Source organism: Vicia villosa, unplaced genomic scaffold (genome assembly GCF_029867415.1).
Source record: "Vicia villosa cultivar HV-30 ecotype Madison, WI unplaced genomic scaffold, Vvil1.0 ctg.004397F_1_1, whole genome shotgun sequence".
Taxonomy (NCBI): domain Eukaryota; kingdom Viridiplantae; phylum Streptophyta; class Magnoliopsida; order Fabales; family Fabaceae; genus Vicia; species Vicia villosa.
Window position 1 is genome coordinate 38,454 of NW_026706430.1, and position 26,637 is coordinate 65,090.

Sequence of the window (26,637 nt, forward strand, 5' to 3'; positions counted from 1 at the left end):
AACTTTCTAATATGATATCTTTCTCTAATAATAATATTACTTAACACTAACTTACCACTTGTATAGGACACGTTTAATTTGAATTTTAAAATTAGTAAGATAACCGTGTCAGAACGAATAAATGTTATTGTTGTAAGAAGATATTTTTACTATTAATCAGTTATAGGAACGTAATATTTTGTAGTGAATTTCAATGTAAAGTTACATTCAATTAGATAAAATGTGTATTTACATCCTTGTAATAAAAAATTTGTTTGAACATTAACATTGTTTACACATCACAACAAGAACAATTAATATATGAGCCGAATGTGTCGGAAGTTAATAATTGTGCCAATTTTCAACTTTATTGAATGAATTGGCAATCCAAAAGTTTTCAAACAACTCAAAAACTCAAAGTGTTAAATGTTCAAAAGTATAAAATCATTAGCTTTAAATTAGTTAATTTAATCACAACTTAAATATTCCTTTTCATATCCTACAAAATAAAACAATGTTTTAACAACATTGTTGGTGCTTCCAAGAATAATGATTGTAAATCGTATGGGAAATTAAGACATAATAACATACTAATACGCAACGGATATAAAATTACTCACAATTGTGATGGAATGTGGATTTAGTGAGACTATTGTAGAAAAATAGGAATAGATTTCTCTCTTCTTTTTTCTCTTTTGAATCTTTATTTTTTCTCTATCTCTCTTAACCATAAATTGGCACTCTCCACTAAAATAAGTGAGACAAATGGGCTATTCATATTTGGGTCTTTCTCCATATAGGAAGGGAACCCAAACCCATACAAATCTCACCCTCACAACTATATGGAGGAAATCGCCAAATCGGCGATATCACAATAAGCTTCAAACTTTCCTTTTGGTAATGCTTTAGTCATCATATCATAACCATTATCATTTGCATGAACTTTAGTGAACTCCAGCAACTTAGCATCTAAAATATCACGTACCCAATGATATCTAACATCAATGTGTTTGGACCTTTTATGAAAATTCGGATTCTTACCAAGATGAATATCCCTCTGACTATCAACAAATAACACATATTTGCCTTAAATAAAACCAAGCTCCTGCAAAAATTTCTTCAACCAAATTAAAGTAACTATTTGCCTGCTTCGATAATAGCAATGAACTCAGTCTTTGTAGTAGACAATGCTACACATTTTTGTAATCTGGACTGTCAATCCACATCTCCTCCTGCAAATTTAAACATGTATCCCAAAGTGGACTTTCTGGAATCAATGTCTCCAGCCATATCTGAGTCAGAGTGCCCCACTAGAGTAGGCTTATCTACTTATGACTTGTTTCATAACTTTTGTAAATTTATGGTGTTGAACTTTTGGATGTAGGATTATTATAGTGTTTACTTCAATGCAATGCACACGACTACAAATAATATATTTCATGAAAAATCTTTCACCTAGGCCAGTGAAAATTCGAGGTCAAATGACTTGGAATGCGTCATATTCCATTAAAGAAAAGAAAGAAATCGTATACCTCATCTTTACAAAAAAATGACATAAAATATTGCTCAGGGTTTGAGTTTCGATTCTCAGCTCCTGCAATATTAAGTTTTATTTAGAACCAAAAAGGCGCCTTTATTTTACAAATCATCTTATTCCTCGGTTTATGGATAAAACCGAGGGTAAAAAATTGAGGACATGCTTCGAAACATAGAAATGTGGTTTCTTTTTTTATTTGTAAATCAAATCATCAAATCCCTCGGCTTCACTAATAACCGAGGAAATATTTAATCAGATTTTACTATAAAAGCACTCGTTATTAAATTTTTACCATAAATTTAACTTATATGTAGTCGTTCCAGAATCGTACGCATCATTCTTTTGGATGGATTGCAAGATAGAAAAAATCTTCAGTATTCTTCTTTCTATCTTGAACAAAACATTTTTTTGCCCTTGCAATCAATTCCACATAAAGATGTTAATATTGTTGTTTTGGAATAACCTTCATATGTTGTTAATAAAATGGTATACAACAAAATCTGCTAAAGATATTGACAATACTATATATCTTGTTCTCTTTCTTGTTAAAAGATTTTTCATGAAAATAGTTGCTCTAGAAATGCTCAAAAACTTGGGGAACAAATCTCTTAGATAGATTGTAAGTGTAGAAAAAAATTCTCATATTTGGAACATATAACTTATCAGAAGTTAGATAAGTTATGGAGTGTTTGTGGAGAACAAAGGGTATGCAACTAAATCTGAATAACAACAAAGATTTATTGTTCTCGAGGAATAAGAGCAAAGATTTGTCAAGACCTAGATTTGTTGTAAATAGTGTATTTTAATATTTTGTGTAAACAATGTACTTTTAATATTCACCTCGTTTTTCAACTGAAACCAAGTGGTATATGGAAAGAAATACATTTTACTTTAGTTTTTATCATAACCGAGGGGATATTTAAGCGTGTTTATTAAGGATATTCACCGTCCTTAAATAAATATTTGTAGTTCGTACCAACGCTCTACACACTGCCATTAATGATCCGCGTAAAACCTAAGAAAAAATCAATTATAAAAGCATTCTGAATATCAAAAATTGATAACGAAACATTTGACATGAAAACTTTGAACGTAAAGAAGCTTGACAGAGTTCTCTGTGATGGATTGCAAGAGCAGAAAATTATTTAGGTTTAAGGTTTGTTTTCTTCAATAATCATATAAGTGAATATTTATTTTATTTATCTAACCTTTTTTTGTTTTATATCAAAAACAAACAAATGCCAAAGGCATAGATAATATATTGCACCCAACATTTTCTATTCCCCGAGATTTCAATAAAAAGAGGATCCATGATTTGTTCTCCACTGACACTGACACTGATGACGATGAATCAGATTCAAAATTTATTATGTATTTTTACTTTAATAGTCTGTATAAACAATGTAATATTATATGTAGTGTGTAGACCGTTGATATTCATTAAATGGACGACAATGTAATGAGTGTTTAAAAAAAGTATTTATTGATATTCTAAACAAATTAATTTATTAATGTTTTGTGTAAACAATTAAATGAGTATTAAAAGAAAGTATTTATTTTTCCCTTCGATTTTGGTCATAAACCGAAAGGTATGTGACACTAATTTTAAAAATACAAAAGTAACTTTTGTATAGAATCGAACCATGTGCAGATAACTTACATACATTTTTTTTATATTAATATGTATGTTTTTTATAATCTGTCATTTGATTTTGGTAAAATTAAGATTTATGATTTTTTATTTAAAATATATCATGAGTGAAATTGTTTTTTAAAGAGACTAGCAGACATGTCCGCCATTAAATAAGACGGGCCTAATAAATATGTCCGCCTTTATAATTTTGACTGTTTCGTTTTATTTTTTGTGGATTTTTATGAGATATATTTAAATAGAGCGGGCACGTCTGTTTGATATCATTAATTTTAGTGTATCTTTTCATTGGCATTTTTTGGCCTTTATTTTGCCCATTTCAAGAAAAAATCAACATCTAAGAAAGAAAGTGGTAATATAGTAATTAGAGATGTCAATTTGCATCTGATAATATAGATTTTTATGGGGATTATCTGTTTGGAGCACCGAAGTTGGAGATATTTTCCCGCGGGGACGGAGATGGAGGAAAAAGTTCTCTCGATGATACTTTGAGGCGGAGATTGGGAAAGTACCCTTCGCATTTGGATTCTCCGACTCCGACAATAATATTTAACTCTTACCTTTTGTATAGTATATACTATATAATTATAAAGGTTTACATAAAAAAAATATTAATGTATTAGAAAATAAAGAGTCATTAGTGTAACATTTTATTTTTATGTGTTATTGTATAATATATTGTTTCACTACCCAAGTACCTAACTCTAGAAAGTGCACCCAATACATAAAATGTACACACCGTCATTTTCTTTTCTCAATCATCTTTGTCTCCTCCATTCATCATCTTCTCCGTTCTCTTCATCATCGCAACAACCACTCTCTTTGTCCATTGTGCTTATGGTATTTACTCTTCAAATAAATGGTAATAATGAAATATTAGTGTCATAGTTTTGATCAAAAAGTATAGAAATTTTCTTAAGATTCAATCTTCGTGGATCTTTGTCAGGATCTGTGGGGATGGGGATGGGCGAAAATATCCCCCGTGATAGAGATTGGGGATGGAAATGGGGAATAAATTGGGGGTGGAGCGTGGATTGAAGAAGCATCCTCCGAGCATTCCCTGTCCCGTTGCATCCCTAATAATAATAATAATAATAATAATGTAATCACGTGAACTATAAAATATAAAGTAGTCTCTCTATGGACAATTACAAAAATATAACTGTTTTTTTTTTTTGGTGGAAGTTGGCTATGTGATGTGATTAATCTTTTGTAGTCATTTGGGTAAATACTTTAACCAAATAGTAAAATTTATAGTGATTTTTTTCTATCAATAACTAGTAACAAACTTGTGCATACGCACAGGTTCTGGTCTGGTATGCGCATTTGTTTTACATAACATATTTATTTTAAATAGATGGTTAAAAAAATATTTAGATTAATAATAATTTTTTTTCGTATATAAAAATATTTAGATCAATAATAGATTTTTCTCTCATATGCCATTTTTACATCGTAAATATTTGGATCATAAAAATTATCGTATATAAAAATATTTAGATCATTAATAGATTTTTTTTCTGTATACACATATTATTTTTGTTTAGGTATCTTTTACAAAAATATCTAGATCAATAGTAAATTTTCATATATAAAAATATTTAGATCAATAATACATTTTTCGTGTATACCATTTTTAAATAAAAAATATTTGGATCATAAATATCATTTTTCGTATATAAAAATATTTAGATTAATAATAAAATTTTTCTCGTTTACAAATATTATTTTTATTTATATATTATTTACAAAAATATCTGGATCAATAGTAAATTTTCGTATATAAACTTGTTTTTTTTAATTAATAGATATTTAAACTTGTTTCAAATGTAGCATGTGATTTGAAAATTATATGTTTTAACTGTTAAAGTCTTTTTTCCTAGCCTCTGCTAGGGTTTGAGATTTTTTCTTCTTTTTGTGAGAAGCCTTGTTTTTTTCTTCTATCCTGGTTATTTGGACCGACCTACTGTTTTTCTTCTAGGACCAATGTCAACACCGAATCTGGAGGATCTTTCGATCCATGCAGAGGAAGATGATGAAGGGTTTTGTTTCGACGTGGATGAGGAGGGTGATGAAGGGGGAGATCTGCGGTGGTGCCTAGTGGGTAGATTTCTATGCGACAGGCCCATCCATGTGAATTCGATGAAAGGGAGAATGGCGGATCTGTGGAGACCGGTAAAAGGAGTTACGATCAAGAAAGCGAAGGAAGGATTATTTTTGTTTCAGTTTGGTCACAAACTGGATATGGAAGCTGCTATCAATGGTGGACCATGGTCTTTCGATGGTCACCTTTTAATCATTGAGAAGATGCAACTAGGAGTTCAGATAGAGAATATTCCGCTCTATACAGTTGATTTCTGGATCCAGGTGCATGATCTTCCGGCCGGACTAATGCTTGAGAGGGTGGGGAGAACCATAGCAAATTTCATTGGCTCTTTTGTGGCTTATGACAAAAATAACAACACGAGTTTTTGGAGGCAATACATGAGGTTACGTGTTAAGATTGATGTTCGGAAGCCGTTGAAAAAACAAACCAGAGTCAAGAACAAAGGTGGAGAATGGTGCACAGTTATGTTCAAATATGAGAAGTTAGGGCTATTCTGTTTTGTGTGTGGTATTCTTGGACACTCTGAACAGAAGTGTGAAACCCGTTTTGCAATGGTGGAAGATAATGGGGTTAGAGCGTGGTCAAGTAAGCTTAGAGCAGACATGCGAAGAAGTGGTGGTGGGCCGGTGTCACGATGGCTTAAACATGATTCTGGTAGCTCTGGTGCGAATTCTCAGGTCCATGATAGTGAGCAGGCGCGTGGATCACAGGTAGTAGAGGAGGGGAGTGACGTTTCTCCTCAACGCATGGGGGACCCACAGTCATTAATTGTGCGTGAAACTCTTAATTTGGATGGCCATATTAATTAGAATAATAATGGTCATTCAGTGGCCCATTATGAAGGAATATTTCCTCTTAATCATGAGGGGACAAGCTCTGATTTTACTTTAAATCCAGCTTTTAAATTCCCAACAGCAGGTTTATTCTAGGTGCCGACAACCTTTTCATCAACAATAAATTCCAGCCTGAACCAGATTGTAACTACCGCTGATGTGTCAGCTAAAGGATCCCCACTTGGGGAGCAGTCGGTGGGGTCTCCGTTAGCTTTAAATTTGAACCAAGAAATTGCCGTAAAACCAATTGATGTCCCATTATTTTTTTCCACTTCGCAGAATACTAGTATGCATGGCACTGTAGAAGATAAACACACTTTGTTGAAATCCAAAGTCTCAGCCAAACACCACATTACCAGTTTTACTACCCCTGTACCAAACACTATAAAACCGAAGTCTCATCGTTTCAAACCAAAGAATACCCTGTCCAAACAACACCATGCTATTCATCACAGCCCAAACTCCAAAGCCTCAGCCAGTGGACAAGTTCAGCCCCGTCAGCAAGATATTAATCACGTTGTGCAAGAGAATTTGGTGCAGCAAGTTCCCCCTGGGATAACCATGCGTGTTAGTAGTGAAGAGCAGATGGAACGAAAGAGAAGAAGAGAAAATGGAACTGATACAGGTAGCAATGGTGCGGTTACTAATCAACATTTTTTAACGGCAAGTCCTGGCAGCCAGGACTGCCGGGACTCATGAAGATTCTTAGTTGGAATTGTCGGGGCCTGAGCAACTCGCGTGCAATTCCGAACTTGCGGAGATTGGCTCAACAACATCAACCGGATGTTATCTTTCTTTCGGAAACGTTAGCTAAAGCCCCGAAGTTGGAAAGTATTCGTCTGATGTTGCGGTTTAGTTCTTGTTTAACAGTCGATGTCGAAGGCACAAGTGGTGGACTTGCTGTCTTGTGGAAGAACAACTTGCAGTGTAGTATAATGAACTTCTCAAGGAATTTTATCAACATTCTGGTTCATGATGATGTTAAAGGAGATTGGAGACTTACCTGTTATTATGGTTACCCTAAGCGAACAAGACGGCAGCAAGCTTGGAATATGATTCGGAGCCTTCGAGATTTGTCGCATATCCCATGGTGTATCATTGGAGACTTTAATGATTTGTTGTCGCAAGATGATAAACGTGGTATTCATTCTCATCCTAACTGGCTATGTGCGGGTTTTCGGCAAGCTATCAGTGATTGCAACCTTACCGATATTCATATGGATGGCTATCCTTTCACGTGGATCAAGAGTCGTGGAACGGATCGTGTTGTGGAGGAACGTTTGGATAGAGCCCTTGCTGATACTGATTAGCTGGATGTTTTTTCGGATGCTAAGCTGGTGAATTTGTTTGCTTCGCATTCTGATCACAGTCCTATTTTGCTTCACTGTGTTCATCCGGTTCGCTTACGGAGAAGATACTCTTTCAAGTTTGAAAACTCATGGCTGAAAGAGCATGATATTGAAGGTGTAGTGACCAATGGATGGAAGAAAGATGTGAATATGGATGTTACGAACCGTATAGAATCTTGCGCTAAGGAGTTATCGGGGTGGAATCGTCAAAGGTACAGTAGACAGAAAGAAGAACAAGCAGGTTTATTGGAGACTATGGAAATGTTTCGTGGTATTCATGATGCGGCGTCCTCGTCGCGGTTTATCGAAGCACAACGTGACTACAATAAGATTCTTGATCGTGAGGAGATTTTTTGGCAGCAGCGTGCAAAGATGCACTGGTTATGCAGTGGGGATCGCAATACAAAATTTTTTCACCGTTCGGCTACGGTGCGTAAGAATTTTCAGAAACTTAGCATGCTATTGGATGAGACGGATAGAGAGACGAGTGATCAGGTAGGCATGTGTGATATTGCCAAGAAGTACTTTGTCAACCTGTTCAAAGCTGGTGAAGGTAATTATGAATTGAGGATAATAACAAGTTGGTAGCAAATATTACTAAGGAGGAACTTTATGCAGCCCTTAAGCTTATGCACCCGGATAAGTCTCCTGGTCCGGATGGTTTTAATCCGGCTTTCTATCAAAAGTTCTGGCACCTTTGCGGGGATGACATTTTTTCGGCTGATACTACTTGGCTCGATAGAGGTTTCTTTCCGTCTTCTATCAATGAAACTAATATTTGCCTAATTCCGAAGTGTGCTAATCCTCGGACTATGAAGGAACTTCGTCCTATATCTTTGTGTAATGTAGCCTACAAGCTGGTCTCCAAAATTCTTGCGAATAGAATGAAGATGTGTTTGCCTAAATGTGTTTCGGAGGAACAGTCAGCTTTTGTGGAGGGCCGTTCTATTTTTGACAATGCATTGATGGCTATGGAAATCATCCATACCCTTAAACGGAGGAATAAAGGTAACACTGCGCATATGGCTCTGAAGATCGACATTAGTAAGGCATACGACAGAGTAGATTGGGGATTCCTAAAGGGTATGCTCAGTAAGTTGGGTTTTGCGAATCAATGGATCCACTGGGTGATGATGTGTGTGACATCGGTGAATTATTCGGTCCTAGTAAATTCAGATAGAGTTGGTCCAATTCAACCAGGTAGAGGATTGAGGCAAGGGGACCCACTATCTCCATACCTTTTTATCCTCATTGCAGAGGGTCTTTCAGCTCTTATCAAAACTGCGGTTTCTCGAGGAGATATTCATGGAGTCCGGATATGTGGGGGGGCACCTAGTGTGTCCCACCTGCTTTTTGCTGACGACTGTTTTTTATTTTGCAGGGCTAACATTGTGGAGGTGTCTCACCTTATGGAGATTCTTACGACCTATGCTGACGCATCAGGGCAAGAGATTAACTTAACCAAGTCTGAGGTGTTCTTCAGCCGTAATCTTAGTATTCCGGCCCAAGAGGATATTGCTAAAATCATGGGTGTCCGTCATGTGTTAGGGATGGGTACTTACTTGGGATTGCCGTCAATGATTGGTAGACGTAAAAAGGAGACATTTGCTTTTATCAAGGACCGTATTTGGAAAAAAATCAATTCTTGGAGAGGCAGATCTCTATCTAAGGCTGGTAAGGAGGTGATGATTAAGTCTGTGCTGCAGTCTATTCCATCTTATATTATGAGTGTGTTTATTATTCCAGATGGGGTGGTGAAGGATATTGAGAAGATGTTGAATTCCTTTTGGTGGGGGGGAGGTAGCAACAATAAGGGTATTCGTTGGATGGCTTGGGATAAATTGTCTTGTCCTAAGAAGGATGGTGGTATGGGTTTTAGGGATTTTCGTGCTTTTAATGTAGCTATGGTAGCCAAACAAGGTTGGAAGTTGCTGTCTAATCCATCCGCCTTGGTATCCAGATTTTTCAAAGCAAGGTATTTTCCTAATTCCTCATTCTTACAGGCCAAGTTGGGTAATAATCCAAGTTTTGTTTGGAGAAGCCTTTGGAAAGCTAAAGATGTGTTACTTTTGGGGTGTAGGTGGAGGATTGGTGATGGTAGTTGCATTAAGGTTATGCATGAACCTTGGCTTCGGGGGAGCTCAGAGGGATGTCTAAGTGGTCCGGTTAATCAAGGTGTGTATGAACTTTATGTTAATAATCTTATGAGTCCCAATTCCAAGCAGTGGGATGCACATGTTATTCACTCCTTTTTTGATCCTATAGTGGCAGGTGAAATCCTGAAAGTCCCTTTGTTGGAGGAAGTTGCTACGGATGGGATGGTGTGGAAGGAGGAAAGAAATGGTGAGTATAGTGTGCGTTCGGGTTATAGGATGTGGAGAAATGTTCAGATGCACCAGATGGATAAAAGAGTAGAGGGTAATTGGAATAGTTTGTGGAACATTATGGCTCCTCCTAGAGCCAAGCATCTATTATGGAGGATTTGTAGAGATTGTTTGCCGACTCGTATTAGACTCCGGCAACACTATGTTCAATGCCCAACTATGTGTCAGACTTGTGAAAGGGAGGATGAAGAGGATTGACATGTTTTCTTCGAATGTATTGCTACTATCAATTGTTGGAGAGATGCAGGTTTGTCTTCTATTATTGAACCCCGGTTACATACTCTGAGTGATGCCAAATCACTTATTCTGGACATTTGTAATAAAGAGGATAAGAGGGATGCCGGAAGATTTGCTGTAATGATGGAGGTGCTATGGAAGAATCGTAATAATGTTGTGTGGAATAATGATAGAGGTGACATACCAAGGTTAGGCTTGCAAGCCTATTTTAATTGGCAAGATTGGTTTGCTGCTCGTGAGGTTCAAAATATTTCTATCGGTGATCCGAGTCCCTTAACCTGGATCCCCCCGGCGGTGGGTTGGATAAAATGCAATACGGATGCGGGGTTTAATTCTTCTCATAACTCTACTAACAGGGGTTGGTGCTTCCGAAATAATATTGGAAGTTTCATTACTGCAGGTGTTGCTTGGGATGTCGGAACTATGTCCATAGTCGAAGCAGAAGCCTTGGCTTTGAAAGAAGCGATGCACCATGCTATTAGTTTAAATATGGAGTGTGTGATTTTTGAAAGTGACTCTCAAGTGGTGGTTCAAGCAGTTAACTCTAATGTTACAGGTTGTTCGGAGTTAAGTTTTATTTTTCTTTCTATTAAGCGAATGTTAGCTTCTTTTCCTAACTTTGGGGTGAAGTTTGTAAAACGCCAAGCGAATGTGGTTGCCCACTCGTTAACGAAGGCGGCCAATTCTTGGTCTAGGCGTAGTTCCTTAAGTATTATCCCGTCTTGTATCGAATTTCATTTGATTAATGACATGAGTTAATTTGATTTTTGTCAAAAAAAAAAAACTTGTTTCAATGTCTTTTTATATGAAAGCTACACAACAGTGTCGGAAAAGCTTATCAGTTGGTTAGCTTAGTTCAATTTCTTTATCCAAATATGTTAGTTTAGTTAGGAAACATACGTGTTGGACTTTTGACAATCGGTTGTTTTTCTTGTTCAAATTATGCTGAGAGGTTATATTAACAATGAAACGTGATTGGTAGATAATGCATTGGATTTCCAAGAACATAGGGATTGAGACTGCTCATAACAAGACATTGAAGCAGAGGTAATATAAACGGAAGAAAGACTTACATTAAATGTGAAACTGCAAACAACTGTACTTTATGGAAGAAACTTAAAAATTGACAGTTTGTAGTTGTTTTAAAAATACACTTTGTACTGAGAAAGAAAACGTGGGTAAATTTTAATAAAGTAGAATAGTTAAGTTAAAGAGTAAATTTTAAGAATAAAAAAAAATTAAAATCATTAAATAAGTTTAAATATCAGGTAAGGTGTGTGCATTTAAATTTTAATATAATATATATATATATCTATATATATATATATATATATATATATATATATATATATATATATATATATATATATATATATATATATAGTTGGTTAATACATTTCATAACTTGGTTAATGAGTTCTCAAATATTAAAAAAATTAAATAGTAAAATAAAGTTGGTTAATAGAGTATAAAAGTTGATTAATACATTTATAATTTAGTGTTAGCTCATGTGGTCTGTGTCTGGGGCTGTCAGCTTTGGAACAACGTCATTCCCCCTTCTAAATCTTTTCTTTTTTTGAGATTAGCTCAGGGGAGGCTGCCCACGGATGAGAATTTGTTGCAGTGTGGCCAGGTCTTTCCGTCGGTCTGTATCTTTGCTTTTGCAGTTTGGAATCTTCTCAACATCTATCTTTTAATTGTCCTTATGCTGCAAACATTTGGACATGGATTTGTAATGTGTTGGTGCATGGTTTGTCCATTACTTGTTTGGCGGATTGTATATATGTTATAGAGGGTGCTCATTCGGCGCAATGTATTGTCGTTGTTAAAGCAATGATTATTAATGTTGTTGCTTGTATTTGGTATGCCAGGAATCACGCCAGGTTTCAAGATAAGCTTGTTAATTGGAAATCTAGTTGTGCTACCATTCACCCTCTTACTTCATTGTCGGGTAATCTCACTTCTAAAATAGTTAATTCTTCTATTATGAATTTTTCATTGTTGAAGAAGTTTCAAGTTATTCTGCATCCTCCTCGTCCTCTTTCTATTCAGGAAGTTTTGTGGTCTCCTCCTCTCATTGGTTGGACCAAGGTGAATGTTGATGAGGCAGCTAACGGCTCGCCTATGTTGGTTGCTTGTGGTAGCTGTTAGAACAAAAAATGTTCTGATCAATATTCTTAATTTTGATGATAATATTAAGTATGAGTTTTGTATAAGACAATGTGGTACTCTAATCCTTTGCGTTTTCCATTTCAGGAAAAGTATAAAAGAGTATGCACAAATCAACGTTCAGAAGCACTGACCCATAAGTTCTGGATGGCTTCATCAGAACATGGTCTGGCAAGACATCAGAAGATGGTCCTGCAGAATCAGAACATGAACTAGAAAGCATCAGAAGATGGCAGTCAAAAGTACAAGCTCTGAAGCTCTGATGGTATCACGCTCAAAGCACTTCAAAGTCTGAAGACAGAAGTTGCATCTGCACCAAAGCTGGAGACTCTGAAATTCAAATGTCTATTCAACACATTCTGAGTCTAGAAGAAAGTACAAGATGAAAAAGCTATAACGTCAAATCTCTGACTGACAAAAGGAATGTTAGAAGCTACAAAAGGCAAAGTCAGTAATAGCAGCAAAAGCATGGCTCGAGGTAGTTGACAAAAGTGTGAAACATTAAATGCAGCGTTGTACTATTCATGCAAAGCATTAAATGCTCCCAACGGTCATTTCCTCTCTAGCGCCTATATATAGAAGTTCCATTCAGAAGCAGCATAGAACACTTGCGAAAACTTACAGAAACGCTGTCAAACTGAAAAGCAAAAAGAACTTCATCTTCAACCTCACATCTTTGTAATATCTTAGCGAGTGTTAAGAACTAGAACTTAAGAGAAATATCACTGTTGTGATTACAACTTTGTTAGAAGCAAATCAAACTCTTGTAAACATTTATTTTACATTGATTGTAAAAGGATTTCCTAGAGTGATCAAGTTGTGATCTCTAGACTCTAGAAGACTTAGAGGGTATCTAAGTGGAAAACCATTGTAATCAGTTGGATTAGTGGATTAAATCCTCAGTTGAGGTAAATCACCTTGTCAGGGGTGGACTAGAGTAGTTTGGTTAACAACGAACCAGGATAAAAATAATTGTGTTAATTGTTTTTATCTTCCAAGTTTTTGAGTTACACTTATTCAACCCCCCCCCCTTTCTAAGTGTTTTTCACTCCTTCAATTGGTATCAGAGCACCGGTTCTAGGTGCAAGCACTTAACCGTGTTAGACAAAAGATTCAGGGAGAAAAACACAAAGTCAGAATGGTTGAAACAACTTCATCTACTCCTACTCCTGAACAGAACAACAATGGTAACAATGGAAGTAGTAGCTTCAATGGTTACAATAGACCACCTGTCTTTGATGGTGAAAATTTTGAGTATTGGAAGGATAGACTTGAAAGTTACTTTCTTTGTCAAGATGGTGACTTATGGGACTTAGTGTTGGATGGTTACACACATCCTGTAAACACTCGTGGAGTCAAGATTACAAGGTAAGCTATGAGTGATGACCAAAAGAAAGAATTCAAGAATCATCACAAGTCAAGGACCATATTGCTAAATGCTATCTCTCATGCTGGGTATGAGAAGATAACAAACAGAGAAACAACTCATGACATCTTTGAATCTCTAAAGATGACTCATGAAGGAAATGCTCAAGTAAAGGAGACAAAGGCCTTAGCTCTAATCTAGAAGTATGAAGCATTCAAGATGGAGGAAGATGAGAACATTGAAGCAATGTTTTCAAGATTCCAGACTCTAATTGCTGGATTGAGAGTGCTTGATAAAGGCTACACCAAAGCTGATCATGTAAAGAAGATCATCAGAAGCTTACCCAAAAGATGGGGACCCATGGTGACTGCATTTAAGATTGCCAAGAATCTGAATGAAGTGTCTCTTGAGGAGCTGATCAGTGCCCTGAAGAGTCATGAGATTGAGCTGGATGCAAATGAACCTCAGAAGAAAGGTAAGTCTATTGCATTAAAATCTAATAATAAAAAATGCACTAACGCTTTTCAGGCTGAAGAAGAAGAATCTGACCAGTCAGAGTTAGAAGAAGAAGAAGAAGAAGATGAACTGTCTCTAATATCCAGAAGAGTAAATCAACTCTGGAAAAGCGAGCAGAGAAAGTTCAAGAACTTCAAGAACTTCAAGAACTTCAAAAGGCCTGAAAAAGGAGAATCTTCCGAACACAAAAGATCTAGCAAAAAGAAGGTGACGTTCTATGTGCCCCTGTTCAATCTTCTTAAACCTGAGGATGTAGATTGGCTTGTGTGCCTGTTGGAATATGAAGGTGGAAGAGGATTGAACACTAGAATACCCAGAAATTTACGCTTGCTAGTGCAGGAAGCAATGTTGGAGATGGGCTTAAAGATGCCATCCAGTTGTTTGACAATATGCTTGTCTAAAGCATATGCTTTTCAAACTTGGATCATGTGCATTGATTGTATCTGAGGAGAGATGAAGTAATGTCTTACATAAGACTACCTGAAGAGGTTCCTGAATAGGGTAAATCAATGACTGGTAAAGAAGATTAGGCTTTAAACAAAGCTCGGGAAGAAATGTCTTAGAGAAGACTAACTAAAAAGCTCCCTAAAAGGGCAAGAGATGTCTTAGAAAGGATTGGATAAATGTTTTAAGGGAGATTACCTAGAAAGGCTGAGATACGTCTTAAACAAGACTCACCTAGAAAGGCTCTTAGAAAGGATATGAAATGTGTTAAACAAGACTAACCTAGAAAGGCTCCTAGAAAGGATATGATATGTCTTAAACAAGACTAACCTAGAAAGGTTCCCAGAAAGGATAAGAAATTCTTTGATTGTTTCTGAATTATCTTTGAAGAAAGACCCGGAATGGAGCATCAGAATTGTATTTGTCTTGAATGAGTGTTAAGATTGAATCGTTGATACGATCGTATTTGCACCGTACTTGGATGATAATATTCTTTTGATTATGAAGTGACCTGAAAAGGCAACGTTAATTTTATGCAATGTCATGATGCATGTGTTATGTAATGAGATTCTCAAAATAAATGAGAATCTTGTATGTTATGTATGTGTTATGAACAATGTATGCATGAGCTAGTTGGATGATGTGTGGGCACCACTATGTGACTGAAGCGCATTAGTAATTCCGTATAACCATCTCTGATCAGGGAAAATAAATCCCTATTTACTGCCGGAGATGATATTAATTAGCGTGAAGATTTGAAGGAGATCACTGCCGAGGGACTAACGTGATGAATAAATGTAGCTATCAATAGCGAGGGCTCGTAGTTTGTTGTGTAGAAGGGATTCACCTGCTATAGTTCAAGCAAGTTTACCTGCGTAAAAGGATTCACTTGCCATGGTTCTGACAAGTTTGCCTGCGTAAAAGATTCACTTGCTATGGTTCTAGCAAATTTACCTGCGTAAAAGGATTCACTTGCCATGGTTCTGACAAGTTTACTTGCATAAAAGGATTCACTTGCCATGGTTCTGACAAGCTTACCTGCATAAAGATTCACTTGCTATGGTTCTAGCAAATTCACCTGCACCAAAGGGATCACTTGCTATGGTTCTAGAAAGCTTACCTGTACCAAAGGGATCACTTGCTATGGTTCTAGCAAGCTTACCTGCACCAAAGGGATCACTTGCTATGGTTCTAGCAAGCTTACCTGCACCAAAGGGATCACTTGCTATGGTTCTAGCAAGCTTACCTGCACCAAAGGGATCACTTGTCATGGTTCTAGCAAGCTTACCTGCACCAAAGGGATCACTTGTCATGGTTCTAGCAAGCTTACCTGCACCAAAGGAATTACCTGCCATGGTTCTGACAAGCTTACCTACATCCAAGGAATTACCTGCCATGGTTCTGACAAGCGTACCTGTATAAAAGGAATTACCTGCCATGGTTATGATAAGCGTACCTGCATAAAAGGAATCATTTGCTATAGTTCTAGCAAACTTACCTGCACCAAAGGGATCACTTGTCATGGTTCTGACAAGCTTACCTACACCCAAGGGATCACTTGTCATGGTTCTGACAAGCTTACCTACACCTAAGGAATTACTTGCCATGGTTCTAACAAGCGTACCTACATAAAAGGGATCACTTATCATGATTCTGACAAGCTTACCTACACCCAAGGAATTACCTGCCATGGTTCTGACAAGCGTACCTGCATAAAAGGGATTACCTGCTTTGGTTCTAGCAAGCTTACCTGCATAAAAGATTTACTTGCTATAGTGCTAGCAAGATCACCTGTGTAAAAGTTAGTTTTGTAAATGCATATGAACTATGTATATGCATGTGATCCTATTGTTTGCACAATACGAATGTATGAACCGTTTGTTTATGAGTAATGTTTGGTAGTATGGTGCTCTTACGCGTGTATAATCATTGCGGATGCATGATGTCTGTACATGTAAATGTTGCGTGTATGCAAATGCATATGTATGTATGCTAATGTGTATGTATATATGGTGATCCCCATATTTTATCTCCTTATAATCCGTTGAATTTGTTTAAACCATGCAGCGACCATGCTTATGCCGACTAGTAATGCTTATGCGTAGAATGTTTTCGAGCGGAACTTCAGGTTTCAGTCTCCTTCTAGACCATTAGATCATGAACCAATCCCCTAGTACCCTTTGTTTTGTTTTTGAATTGTCTAGACGTTTTGATGCATGAGATGTAATGTATTAACCAATGTATGTAATGCATGACTTATGTATGATGCTCCAATGATAAGTTGTTGATAACCAAAAGCGTATATAGCTCGCTAGTCTTGTAAGGTTGTTTGATAGGGTGGGGTGTGATGCTAGCGTGACTTCCCCATGCCTGCTTTTGAACTTTAGGAGAAAGATTTGTTCGAGGTTGCAAAGTGTGAGGATACCTTTTCCTTATGCTGCGCGTTTTGCCCTGGTTTGACCTTTTGAATTACTCCACGCCTTTGACTTTTCGAAATTCACCACGTCTTTAACCTTTTGTAATTCTTTGCACACTTAACCTCTTGAAATTCTCCACACCTTTAACCTTTTGAAATTCTCCACCTTTAAACTTTTGAGGTTCTCCACCCCTTTAACCTTTCGATTTGTTCACCCTATGGATTTGATATCCACTGTCCCAATATTTAGTTTTGTGGAAAAAAATGCCTTTGATCTCCAAGCCATGAAGGAAGTGCCCCGAGAAATAACCTTGTCATACAAATGTGATACATATACTTCAACGTTTAGATTGAAGGGTATGCCCTTGATCTCTAGGATATGGAGGGCTATCCATAGTGTTCTATCCATTTCTCCCATGTTTGACATGTCCCTGATTGTTATTGCTTCGAGATGTAACCCAAGTCGATTGAACCTTAGGATGAATTCCCCTAGTTAATAGGATCTTTGATTGTATGCCCCTGTAATCCTTGAAATTTTCCCCCTGTTTAGGAGAACCCTCTATACGTGGTTCCCCCATTCAAGAGTCTTTAATAGAAATGATCGCCTTTGATTAAACCAATTTCGAGATTTCCTTGATGCTAAGTGTGTATTCGTAGATGACGCCATGCCCTTTGAGAAGTAACTCCAATGCGATGTGTAACACCCCTTTTTACCCCATAAAATGATAAGCATATAATCAGAGAATAAGCATGCATAAAACTAAAAGGGCGTCACATTGACGTTTTCAAAAAACTGAAAAGCTTTTAAAACCGACATCATTTATCCACAAAATACAATACACCTGGTCATTTCAAATAACACCTTACATATAATCATAATTCATCCAGAATATGCATTAACAGCGGAAAGTGATACTCATGTGTTTCATATAAATGATACATGTCCCATACCATGATCATATCTCCATAAACAACTCATAAGATAACCATAATCATAATATTTGGCTTAAGGCCTCTCAACAACAAGTAACTAATTAAACATGTTCGCAAGTTATAACAAAATGCATAAACAAATAGAACATGAGTTCAACGTCTAAGCTACCCAGTGTTACATGACCAGAGCATTGACTCGCTACTTAATTACCAAGCAAATCGGAAGAAACTCCGACTAGATCACACGCCAGCTACTAATCGTCAAACCTGCATGTCGCCAAACGAGGGCAACATTAAAAACAAAAGGGTGAGAATACGAACCATTATGAAGAAAGTATAATGAGATACAATGGTTAAATCAACAATTATAGGAATGCATTACACTTGCCTAATCATGAAATTAATACTAATCATAATTCACATATATTAAGCATACACCAAGTATAAGAGTATAACATCTCAATACTATATTCTCAATTATACACATAACCATAATTATCACATATTCTCACATTTAACCAATTACGTAGTCAAACATCACCCCTTCTCAATTATCAACTAATACAATTATCACTACAACACCAAGTGTACATAATCAATTACCAAACTCATACACATAGCATCACAACATCAATGCACATAATCAATTGTTCACTCGTACACTTATCATAACAACATAATGCACATAATCAATTATCACATTCATGCACACATCATAACAACATAATGCACATAATCAACTATCACATAACTCTAATGTGACTCAATGAAACATGTGACACTATGCATGTGGTACCAATGTGAAATTCTGAGTTTCACCGGCCTCCGATTCATAACTCGAGAATCTAAGCCACACTTCCGATCCGGACAAGACCAAATTCCACCAATTGTAAACATATAGTTTACGGCTCCCGATTCACTCTAGAATCCAAGCCCGCTTGTGTTTCAAAGCAAATCCACCTGTGTTTCAAGGCACACTATGATATGAATGTATGTACAATGTCACAAATATATGCAATTAAGATCATCTCTACCATCTTAACTTTCCGCATATCACAATAATTCAACCCTATGAATTATCCACCAATTGTACACAACATTCACAACACACACATCATTCACATACAAGAGGTCAATTAATCAATTACGATTCACACAATCCAATTAACACTAGTAACCACACTATCTCATGTTAATTCTCATTTTGCCAATTATACATGAACACACACTTTCAACATCAAGCAATTAATCATTAAAATTAATATTAACCAACTACTCACAGATAATCAATATTAGCACAACATCATTGGCATGGAAATATATATTTCTCAACATACATATTCAAGACAAAACACAATTACGGACAAATCCTCAAAATACCGTAATTTACCGACAAATCGAATAATTGATCTAATTTCAAATTTATTCCAATCAATTGAACTCATTGAAATTAATTCAACTATTAATTAAATCAACTAACTAATAATTATTTTACATTAGTTCCATTTTACTCTATTATTTTCTATTACAAAACCAATATTTAATATAAGAAATATTCAAATTTACCCAATTTCGGTCGGTTCGTAAAACATCATCATTTCAACAAAATAACACTATCATGTTAATCTACTAATTAATCTTAGCTACCATGTAAATTTTCATTAAATTCCAGACAATTAACTATACCGCTTAATTCCGCTATTCGATCTAATGGGATTGTTTGAATTATATTATACTTTTCTTTTCTTTTCTCGCTACAGTAGAACATGACACTACTTCTGTTGCACCCCAATTTTTGACCTCTGAGATCCCATCATTTTCTAAGTGTTATGATCATTATTGTTATACCCCAAAATTTGCCCGCGTCTTTTTTTCAAAGAGAAGTCAAAAGACTTCTGTCTAAAAATTTGGAGTTTTATACAATCTTGGATTTTTATTTCATAAATATCCTGATTTTATGAATACTCAATTTTTAGAATTTTTTATATAGTATTTTGGTTCGCTGTTAAATTTATTCTTACATAAACGCCAAATACTGTTTATCACTTCATACACTGTTTATTTCAGATTTATTTTCAGATAAATAATGCTGACGCAGTTGGTACAGAATTAAAATTTGCAGGCGCGGAGTCCGGGTTTCAGATTATACTGCTAGTTACCAGTCAAACCCGCTATCAGCGCAATTCTCCGTGTTTGTACCATCAGTCAAATCAATTTTTCGCACTTCAAATTTCCAAGATTTTGTTCTAGAAGTCTTCTGATAATCACGTGATCAACAGAGACTCAACACTGCATAAAAATCAGGTACGCCTAACTGTCTCCTACACAAACAGTCCCTAACTAGGGTTTTTGTTTTTTTTCAGGAGAACGAGTTTTTGAGACCTCAAATGGATTTCATGGATCTCCATATATCTCAAAGTACCACCAGGCAAATTTTCAAACTTCGATTCGCTCGGACGCACAGTCAACAGCTCAAACAGTCAACAGACGACCAGTTTGACCAAAAAGTCAACAGACAGTCAAAAATGCAATTTTTTGTCAACATCCATATTTTGTCAAAAGATTCATCATGTGATCAATGGTTGATCATAATTCATCAAGAAAAGTTCAGAAATTAACAAAACTCAAAATTGCAAAATTAGAGTTTTTTACCTAAAAGTCAACTGAACTTTGACCGACCATAACTCTCTCATAATTTATCAGAAAAATTCCAACCAAAGCTCATTCCCAAGGAAATTCAATTCTCTACAACTTTGATGTTGGGCCCAAGGTCAAGAAATGCTTCCGCCTAAGAGATATAAGCCAAAACATTACAGGTCATTTTGAAAGTCAACAAAAAGCAGTTTTTTGTCAAAGCCCATATCATCAAGTTAACTTCTCCAAATGCAAAAACACTTCCAAAGTGGCTTGTAGAGGACATCTTGGGCTTTCCGAAAAGTAAAAGAACACTTTCATAGGATCAAAATTGAGGGAGATATGCCTTGATAAAGTTGACCTTTTTTGGGAAAATGCATAAAACAAGTAATGACCAAAACTTGATTCTTTTTCAAAAAGGCCAATTCTTTTGTGATTCAATCTTGATTCCCATATGTCTAAAGGGCATCCACGACCTATCCATGATTCATGACACTTTTATTTCATTTTAATTAAATTTTATTCATTTAAAGTTTATTTAAAGTGAGATAATTCAAAGATATTATCCAAGATGCTCATGTGATGCAAGCAATGACCATTCAAGATGCTTAAATATATTATTGCAAGATTGAAGAGAATAAACTTGAGTGTTTTAACCATGGTTAAGAAATGCACTCATTGAAAATATTCCATTATCATATTTTTTCCACAAAATCAATCATGAAAATTCCAACTTGCAAGGGTTCAAGATCAAATCATTTGCCTATAAATAGAGCTTCATTTTCTTCATTCAAGAGGAGAGAAAAAAAGGGGGGAGGAACACAAAGAACAACAACAATCACCACAAAGTCATAGTTTAAGTTTATATTTTTTGCAAAAGTTTCAAGAAACTTGTAAAAATCAAGGCTCATTCAAATAGCCACTTTCAATCAATTTCAATCACTCTATTCCACTCTTGGGACATCATAGAGTAAGTACAATGTAATTTTTAATATGTAGTAGTGTTAGGAGTTCATGAATTAAAAACTCCATATTTATGCATATTTTCAAATTTCTCAAAAAAAATGTTTTACTTTTAGTTTTAAGTTGATAAAATGTTTATTTAATTTTTAACATAAAAATATTTTATTTCTTTTCATAATTAATTTATTTTTCTTAATTAATTAGTAATTATGTAAATATTGCTTTTTTTAATTATTTTCAACCAATCAAAAAACTCCAAAAATATTTTCCTTTTAGACTTAGGTTTATATTTTTTATAATCTAATTTTTGACATATAAAATAATATTTTTCTTGTTAAGTTTAATTATTTGTATAATTATTTGTTTAATTAGCTTGTTAATTAACTTAAAATCAATTCCAAAAAATCACAAAAAGAATGAATTAAGTTTAATTTGTTTTATATTTATTTTTATATATTATTTGATATTATTTCTTATCTTTTTCCTTTGTCCCGAATCAGAATAAAAGATCAAATATGGCAGAGATTGTATGCAGTTGATTTAAGACTTTTGGAAATTTATCGTGTAGTCGCTATGATTCTATCAAGCTTCTGATAAATTTTCATTAACTTTAAGTCCGAGATCATCATTCACTCACCATCGATCTTCACTAACATCGTGAATATACTTGACTAGCTTCAAGATGATTCACGTGCTAACATACTAACAATTGACTTTAATTTCCGCATTTTATTATATTGTTCTTTATATTTCTTGCTTTATGCTTTATTTTATTATTTATTATTTATGTTTATGCTATTTTCACTTTGTCCATTTGGACGTATTATTTATGTTTCTGCTATTTTTTCTTTGTCCATTTGGACATATTATTTATATTTCTGCTATTTTTCCTTTGTCCATTTGGACATATTATTTATATTTCTGCTATTTTTTCTTTGTCCATTTGGACATATTATTTATATTTCTGCTTTTTTTTTCTTTGTCCATTTGGACATATTATTTATATTTCTGCTATTTTTTCTTTGTCCATTTGGACATATTATTTATATTTCTGCTATTTTTTCTTTGTCCATTTGGACATATTATTTATATTTCTGTCATTTTCTCTTTGTCCATTTGGACGTTTATATTCCGCTATTTTCTCTTTGTCCATTTGGACGCTATGTTTATGTTTCCGCTATTTTCTCTTTGTCCATTTGGACGTTTATATTCCGCTATTTTCTCTTTGTCCATTTGGACGCTATGTTTATGTTTCCGCTATTTTCTTTTTGTCCACTTGGACCATACTTTACTTTTATGCTAAAACACTAATAAACAACAAAAATCTAAAAAAAAACGCTTAAGGTTCTCTCTTGGACTACTGGTTACTATCCCTAGAATTTTGGAGATTCGGACTTATGGACTTAGTGCCTCTGGACCCTTATTCTGTTATTACTCTGTGGTTGTTCTGTCTGGCATTGGATTGTTGTCTGTTTGCGTATGCAGGTATTTCCTTGAAAGTCCTTGATGGTTAATTCCAAGGCATTGAGATAAGGATTTTACCCAAAAACAGCCGTTACTCTGCCCGATTTTCATCAAAATTTTAATGTGCTTAATGCAAAGTGGTGCTAAAGATAATAAGTTCATCTGGATCCCCAAGTGGTAATGTGTCGGTCAACTGTTGGTTTCTTATTTTGGTCAGATCATTCTCTCCTTAAACTTTTATTTTATGCACTAGGTTAGCCTCTTCATCTCCTCCACTTCTTATATTTTCAAAATCTTCTTCCTTTTTTTTCCAAAATCTTCTTATGTTTGTAAAACCTCTTTTTAAAACCTTTCTTAAAAATGTCTTTTGCCCTTAGTGGCTTTTCTGCAAAAGTTTAGACACGATTAATTGTTGTAGTGAGTTGCGATACCCCACGATTTTGAAATTGATTGATATAATGAGATCTTTTCTGCGTGAGAGAGCTAGTGGCATACTCGTTGATTTTATCCGAGTTGGAGCCCTTCTTTCATTAGCGATGCAAAGAACTCATTTGTTCTCATGCTCAAGATCAATGGCCGAGTATTTCTCTCCGACGATGATAAAGTGTTTATTCATTTTTTTAAACCGTTTTCCCTTTTAAGCGGAACTACATTAGCTCTGACTTCTCCATTGCACCGAGGAGGTATGTAGGCACAAGGCTTAATGTCTTGCCGAGCTTATTTTAAAAATCAAACAAGAGCAAAAGTGATCTAAGCAAAACTAAGAGCCCATGGATAACCATGGATACAAAGGGTGCTTAAAACCTTCCCTTTGTATAACCAACCCCCCGAACCCAAAATCTGTCAAAAGGTCTTTCCTGTTCTTTTATGCCTTTCCTAAATGTAGGATAAAATAAAAGTCGGTGGCGACTCTTGCAAAAATATAAAAAAATCAAAAAAAAAGAAAGAGCAAGGAGTCAGTTCGCAAAAACCGAGTTTACAACTTCTTATTCTTATTGGTGCGCTACAGTAATATAAGTTAATATTATACTTGTTTCTTGCGCTACGGAACAGGAACAGGAAAAAAAATATATATTTCATTTTCTATCTTATTGCTACAATATAATAAACAAAACATAGTATCAATACAAACACTACTTTTCCACCACAAGTATATATATCCGCAACAGTAGATGTAAGACAGCATAAAGAAAACATATAGAATCATGGGAATTTAGGGGTTTCACTCTAAACATGTCAAAACCTAAAAATAATTGAATAACAAAATTCCTAAATCATGTTAATCTACCCATTGACCCAATTATACTAACCCATAATAATAAGGATTCTCCCCCTTACCTCTTTAATTTCTCCTCCAAACCCTAGTTCCTCTTCCTTGTTCTTCCCCTTTCTTCCTCTTTTTCCTCTTTTCTTTCCTCTTCTTGTCTAGCCGTGAGAAATGAGGAGAAATGAATATGAACTTATGTCATTCCCTCATTCTCACCTTTATAACTATTCTATATGGGCCTAAATATAACACCCCCCTATTTACTTCCTACATCAATAATTAAGCCCCAATAAATTATATACTATTTATTATTTCTATTTTAGTTACTAAATCAAATAACACCAATAATTAAATAGACACAAATATACACACCAAATTAATTAATATAATTCACTTATCTCAATTAACCAATTAAACACGATTACACACAAGGTTAGTTAATTAAATTAATCATTATATCACATAATAATTAAATAAATAATTAACACAGCAAATAATTAAATAAATAATTAACACACCAATTAATTAAATAAATAATAGTAAAATAAATACTAATAAAAATCGGGCTGTTACAACTCTCCCCTACTTAAAATATTTTCGTCCTCGAAAATTCATTCGACACAACCATCTCAACACCGAAACAAAAAGCGTTTCACACCTTCGATCATTCAAAGGTCCAAAAGATGTCATTCCAATACCCGAATGGAATACCATGCAATACACAATTCTCTCGATATAAAACTTAGCAATTCTCTCCTTCCAATAATTCATCCTCACTGGAATAAAATAAGCACGTTTCGTCAACCTATCCATAATGACCCAAATCATTTCACAACTACTCGATGTTCTCGGCAATCTCGAAACCAAAATCCTTAGAGATACAATCTCACTTCCACTCGAATTGGATAACTGTTGCACCGAACAAAACGGTTTTGAAAAGTCCAACTCAAATACACAATTCCTCTATATTCCCCTTCATACTTTACCACTAAACATTTCCTCAAATTTTGATACATTTATTAACACCATGATGAATACTCAAACCATTATGATGTCCTTCATCCAAAATTCTCCTTTTCCAAATTCAAGACATCCGGAATACAAACTCGACCCCGACATCTCATGACCCTAATCTCGTCAATCCGAAAGTTATTACCTTTTTCTTGATTAATCAATACCCTCTTGTCAACCAATCGCAAATCCAATTTCTGACTCTCTCTAATCTCGTCAAGAATATCACAAATGAGCTTCAACATACTAAGCTTAACACAAGAAGACGTCGCTTCACAAACTAAACTCAAATCTCTAAATTGTTCCAACAATTTCCAATTCTTGAATCCTCAACATAAACTTATGTAATGATTTCCTACTCAATGCATCGGTTATAACATTCGCTTTTCCAGGATGGTAGTCCAAACCAAAATCATAATCTTTTAAAAATTCTAACCATCTTCTTTGCCTCATATCTACTGATACTTCAAATGCTTGTGGTCACTATACATATCAAATCTCGGTCCCAACAAATAATGCCTCTTAGGTTTCAAAACAAACACAACGGCGGATAAATCCCATTCATACGTCGAATAATTCCTCTCGCGAATTCTCAGTTACCTTGAAGCATAAACTACCACTTATCAATATTTACATCAACACACCTCAGCTCGAAATCACATATCCAAGGAAACTCACTTCCTTCAACCAAAACTCACATATAGAAATCTTCGCATATAACTTCTTCTCTTTCAATACTGATAACACAATCCTTAAATTCTCAGCGTGATCATCTCACTCATAGGATCAAATGTCTTCAAGAAACATTACCTCATAGAACCTTCTTTCTTCTTAATTGACAAAACAGGCGCGACTCTATGACTGCACACTCAGTCAATTGAACCTCTTCTCAAACAACTCCTCAAATCGACTCTTCAAATTCTCCTTAGTCGCTTTACACGCTACTAAGTTAGTAAGACAAGTCTATCTTGTCCAATACGATCTCGTCCTCTATCAACAATAGATTAAGGGTGATCAGGTCCTCAATTTGTCAATAGACAGTCGACAATCATAATGAAACATAAACCATCGTTACTAAACTATAATAGTGTTCCTTCAGAACTTGCACTCGAAGTCACTTACAACACCGAGATCCACAATCTCCCCTTAAAGTTACAATCACTTGATTCAACTCCAAACAATTCATACCAAAATTCATCAACTTGGTCTAACGGAAAACAACCTAAATGAATTCTTAAAATATCTACCAAAGATGCTCAACGGATAATTCAAACACGTAAAGAAATAGAAACAAAGCCACAACAGTTGTATCAATAACTACACTTCCATGCATAACAGATAAAACATGATCCAATCTTATAGCACAATCCAAGAATA